The following is a 6,223-nucleotide window of genomic DNA, read 5'->3' on the forward strand; positions in this document are numbered from 1 at the left end:
AAAAAAAGAAAAAGAAAAAAAGAGTTTGAGAAACAGAGAGCTTACAGGATTAATTCAAGGTGAAAACTTCCCATCTGTCAACATTACAGCAACTGGGATGGCTCCTTTCTCGGCGCAGGTGAGGATGATAATGAAGCGTTAGACTGATGGCTTCAGTCAACAGAAGGAGAAGGTTATTTGCATTATACAGCCCGGGATAAACACGGGCTTGTTCGGAGCCGCGGCTTCGAAGTATCGAGGTCACACTGGCCTTAAGGAACAGTCCTGCTCTGCAGAGGAGTCAGAGGTGTAGATTCATTAAAAATACATTTGTGACAGCAGAGTAACAAATGGCTGCGCCGGTGCTCTGGTCCTGTACTCCCTCCCTGCGGTCATTCATCATCTGCACTCATCGAACAACCAGCCTCATGCTCACTGTTCATTACTCTCCCTCTCTTGGAGAGCTCGTATTGTGACACCGGACCCACTGAAACACCAGGATTATTACACCCCACCAATAAAAAGAAAGGTTTCGAGAGGCTAAATAGCGAGTGAAGTCGGAAGAGAGATGGCGAAAAACAGGACACGCCTTCTTGTTTTTCTTCACAGCAGGTACAAGCAGAAGTCCAAGCTCGTGAACAAGGAGGCACTCTTCCTCCCGTGCGTCACGTTTTAAACCATCACGTCTTAATTATCATGTAAACTGAAGAGAAAAACCATTAAATATGGACGGGAAAGCTAAGGAAAACATAAAATAAAAAATTTATCGTCTGCATAGAAATAATTGGGTCACTGACGAAATTAAATAATCTGCCATTAAAATTAATGTAATTAGAACAAATAGCACAGATAAAAAACTGGAAATGGTACATTAATGAGAGTTCAAAACAGTAAAAGAAATCTTCCTTTGTTCATTCGCTCAAATTACAAAAGTCTTAAGAATGTGATCAGTGCTGGCTTGATAATGATAATTTGCAATACATTTTTGTTCATTTTAAGGTCCTTCTTTTGGAATAGTGTCAATAAGAGAGGCCGGAGGGTGTTTCACAAGAGACGAAAATTGTATCTGAAGGTCACTGGACAAACAAAATAACCAAGTAAATGATAAATAATCAGAAATTATCAGCGAAGTTGTGAAGAACTGATTAACGTTCTTGGAACTATGTCTTATGCATAATGGTAAATCATCAAACCCCATCAAAGCTTTCTTTTATTTAATAACTTGTTTATTTATTTATCTTTATTATTTACTCAAGATGCCCTGCAGAATCAAACCTTATTTTTGGTATAATTGTTTTCATCAATATTTCTTTCTTTCCCGTTTTATACTGTTTTAATGGCTACTAATATGTACAAATTCAAGTGAAGAGTTCTTGATAAACTGATAAACTCTAAACTAGGTCCATTGATAGCAACACTGAACGCACAGTACTTCAGAAACTTTAAACAGCAAAGCCCTTCTCTGGATTATTCCAATGAATTGATGTACTAAATCTTTGCACGAGACATTGCATCATCCTCAAACCTGACAACAGACTAGGGACCATTTGCAGTTGATAAGCCTTCTTGCTTGAGGGATGAAGTTGTTGGCGGTTCTTCACCTCAGGCTGCAGGGGACTGTCCGCGATGTGGGTGATGTTGGTGTGTTGCAGCCTCTGATGATGTTTTCAGCTTGTGACAGACGGCGTTTGGCACCTGAGAATTCCCGATAATCTTCTCCTCACCGCTCTCTGGAGGCTCTTCCTGTCTGCAGCCGAACGGATCGAAGCATCGTGAGATGCCATCGGTCAGGATACTCTCTATGGCGCTCTGGTAGAAAGTGGCAGTCATAAATTCAGCCGTTTCGTTTGTCTAAAGTCAATCTTTTTGCACCTTTTCAAAATCACCCAAGAAGGCAAGAAGTCTATTATTTTGTTTTTGAATAAGTAAAACCGTTCTTTGCTCCATGGCAGGGGGAGTTTGTTGACCCCCACCCTTCTCTCCTGGCTCCAGTGGACTGTTGGGTAATTGGAATCAATTTTTATGCCGTTATCATCGGTGACAGATGCGAGAAGCAGCAGCATGAAAAGGTCAAAGGTCGACGTCAGTGTCCAGTGGGAGTCACCATGCTGAAAGTGTAATTCCTGAATCAATTTCACATTTGAGTATTTTTTTTAATCCCTCATGACCGCTGTGTGGTTTTTTTCCCCAATGTTGGTGGTTGCAGCACACCGTCGTGAGAGACAAGTTACTTTCACCCGACTGATGATGTGCTGTTGCAATAGTAATCCTAAGATGTTGGAGACTGAGAGATCGACTCTTCTTCACCAACATCTGCTCTTCCACGCTCAGTATTCCTCCTCGTGAGCAACTCACAGTCAATTCCAAACATGTAGACCAAAGCCTGTCAATATGGTTTATGGCCCTGATGCTGTATAATTAACCAAAGAGTCATAGCCATGAGTTTGACCCCAGCTGCTACGGGGCTCATATTTTTTATTCGGATTCTCGTTGACTAATTGATATCTGAAAATCTGTCAAGGAGCATATATATATATATATATATATATATATAAAAAAATATATAAAATTGTATTTTTTTTAATTGAATGCATAAATGCATAAGAAAATGTAAAAGCCTGTAAAGAAAGTATAGAATAATTTTTGTTCTTTATCTCTGAAAGTTAAAAAAAAAAGGAGTGGAATCAAAAGAAACATGTTCATTAAATAAAAAAATATTCACGAAAACTGTGATACATATTTTCATATTTTTGAGACAGATGATGCAATAAAAAGTGAGGAAACTTGCAGTATATGTTATCTGAACATATTTTTGTCTCAGGCACAGCTGCTGAACTGCAAGCTGAGCGTGCGGCGCATTTTAAAAACAACATTATGGAGTAGTAAAAGCTTTTCTCGGGAATAAACACAAAGTCCTGATAACTATCGGCCAATATTAAGTTCAGCTATATATTGAGCGCCTCAAGAAGCTGCGAATAAGATATTTCTTACAAAGTCGAGCATCTGCGGAGTTGAAGCTCACATTTTCTCTCGAAGCCTCTCTGGGGATTGTCGCTAATGTAATAACAGAGTTGACAAATCGAGTTCCTTTTATTGCATCGAACCACAATGGCACTGAGTGAGCGTGTCCTTGACTCAGAGGAATCACAGGTTTGAGCCTGAGGATGTGTCAAACCTGCATGCATGCAAAGCTCAGGAGAGGCAGCCCGGCAGCTCCATATTAATCAACAGCTTGTTGAGCTGCTAGTCATACCTTCCTCCCCCTCCTCTTCCTCCTCCTCCTCCTCCTCCCGTGCACCTTCACGCCTTCCACGCTTATCCTCCATGCTTTTGTGGCAGCCATAGCTTCCTAACACAAATTGAATGTTCTTTCTGACATTATCACAAAAGCAAAGGAAGCTTTGCAGTTTCATGCATAAAGATGTTAAAGCGCAAAAATCTTATGTCGCGACTTTCGGCTCAGTCAGAACACCACATGTATTTAACTTCCAATTACAAGAATCCAGCTGAACTTGCACAGAAAATCACTTTAGCATTCGAATCGTGCAGGCCGAACCTTCCAGATTTATGGACTGCTGCTGGCTGACATAAGTTACTGGTTGACCTACAGAATGGCAAATAACGAATTTACTATAGATGAGAAAACGTCTGGATGTTTGTGGTGGTGGAAGTTTGGATATCTTATTTAATGAGGAGACCATTGACCCTTTTTCATTTCAGTGGATGATTAAATGCTTTTAAATGCAATTTTTATCTCTGTAATATTACAAAGCAAATAAAATGACAGTTCAGGTATTTGGAGGAAGTCAGTGCTTCTTTACCTACTATGGTGCAAAGAGTTGATCAGAGTTTTTATACGAGATAAAGTTTATGACAGTACTATCAGCTGGTGAAGGTACGTTTACACTATGTTCCCGGCAGCCTCGTTTGCCTGAAACGTAGTGCGCCGTGGGATTTTGGAGAATTCTGAGGAAGGCGTGGTAAGTTTATCACGTTCTGTCAAGACTTTCTACGGATGGAATATGGACGCCGGACCATTTTGAAGCACGTTTATGCCTCAAAGAGCCACCAAAAGTGAAGGCAATCATTGTATCCTGAGACTTTTACTGGGTACATACATACCTCTGGATTTCTTTTTCGACGGCAGAGCTTGAAGAAGGTGTTCTGTCGTTGCTCGCTTAGACGCGAATGAAACTCTCCTCCGGACTCGGACTCGCCTTCCTCCCAGACCGCGCGCGCCGTGGCTGACCGGGTTAGAACGTAACGCGGGTCCACAAACCGTCACACGCCGGGATAAGCCGCGATAGAACGTGATGAAACGGCACCGTGAGAACCGTGACGAAGCGCGGCGCGACGTGATAAAACACAAAGCAACCGCGATGGAACGGCCACTACGTCACTTCCGGTGAGCCTCCCGTCCCACTACATTGATGTTATGTGTACATTGACCCACTGTTCAAATGTTTTCGTTTTAATTATTTGTGCAGTATATGTTTGATTCAGACACTATCACTCACTTCCACCTAAATGTCCGACCATGAGGGAATGAAAAGCTTTCAGCTATCAAGCACGATGCCTGTGAAAATAATGTAAACCCTGTTATCAAAACTAATGGTTAGTATATCATTTGGCTGAAGAGGCCACCTAATGCAATTCCCCACAAACTACCTGGAACATCGATTGGGATACTGAAGAAAAACACAAACCTACAAAATAAAAAATGACATTAAATTGGACCAATACAACATTAGTTTTAGTTCCCATGGAGGTAGAAAGTGTCCTTGTTGATACATTGACTTTCCTCTCGGTAATCCTTGTCAATTGGAACTGAATGGAACAAACATGCATTTACTGTATTGGACATAATAGATTATGAACATTTTGACAGCTCCAAGAGGCTTTAGTTTTTAGAGGGTTTGGAGGTTAAAGTTGGTCAGTTTTATTCTTTTTACTCTTTATCAATGTGCAATATTCATTGTATTTAATCAGGGGTCAGGAAGAGCTGCAAACACACACACACCTTAAGGAAATTTAGAGCGATTCAATTGATCCGACAAGCATGTCCTTGGATAACGGGAGGAAGCTGCAGGATCCAGAGAGAATCCTCATACCCAGGGAAGAGGATGGAAACCCCCGAATCAAACCAGGGTGTTTTCATTGTGAGAAGAGAGTATTAACCACCACACCACTGGGGGTCCATTATTGATTAGTTTGACTGCTGAAGAAACACCCCATGTTTAGACCCGTGTGCCGTGTTGAAGGTGAAGGTGGTGCAGTGCAGCAGAAGATATGTGCTGCTGCATGCGAACGTGTGTAACGGGCAATAAAATTTCCATTCATGCTTTCATTAGAGGCAGAGCGATATACAAACAGACGACAAGGATTTAACGTCAAGGGCTCACAGCTCGGCAGCGCACGCACACCAGGACAATGCACCATTCAAACTCACCACAGTTACAACTGCAACATAATGAAAGCCTCCAGGGACAGAAGCCTTGAGTGCAACTTCGCAATCTGTATGTGTACTACTTAGCACATTTCAAGTAATAGATGGAGGTACACATTTTCTGCAGGGGTATTTACATTCCAGGTGTGCATGCAGTTATCGCTCTTGCAGTGTGTGGTCATTTGAGTCACACTGTATTCGGTCGGATGAGATGAGTCGTGAAACATATTTAAGGTGTAAATGGGTTAAGGTTTGAAGTGGTACAACCGTGAATGTGCACAATGAGGTGCGAAAAAGAAGATAAGTGTCTTGTTTTGCAGCGTAAACGTAGCTTGATATATCCGTGAGAGGCAGAACAAACAGAGGAGGGTAAAAATAAAAAAAATTAGTTAAGAGAACTAAACACACATGAACAGGCTTGAATTTCGTTTCAAAATTATGCATTTTACATAGAGTGGTACCAAGGTGAACCCCCCCCACCCCCCCAACTTTATTGATCCACAATGTCTTTTTCAAGGCGTATTAGGTGGGGGTCATACGCACGTACACACACACACATTATGACAATGACTGTAATGCTGTTTGTCAGTGTGTAGAATCAGAACAGTCTATTCGGCTGCTCTATTATGTGTAGATGCATCAGCTTAATCATTAATTGTCTCACACGTGAAATAAACGGGCAACAACCCGGCTTGACTTTATAGAAAACGCAAGTTCAAATAAAAACTTTTTGGTCCAGTGACTGTAACTCTGAAGCGTCTTCATAAAGGTTGAAAGAATTCACTCAAAACTCCAGTA

Source organism: Lipophrys pholis (genome assembly GCF_963383615.2).
Source record: "Lipophrys pholis genome assembly, chromosome: 4".
Classification (NCBI taxonomy): Eukaryota; Metazoa; Chordata; class Actinopteri; order Blenniiformes; family Blenniidae; genus Lipophrys; species Lipophrys pholis.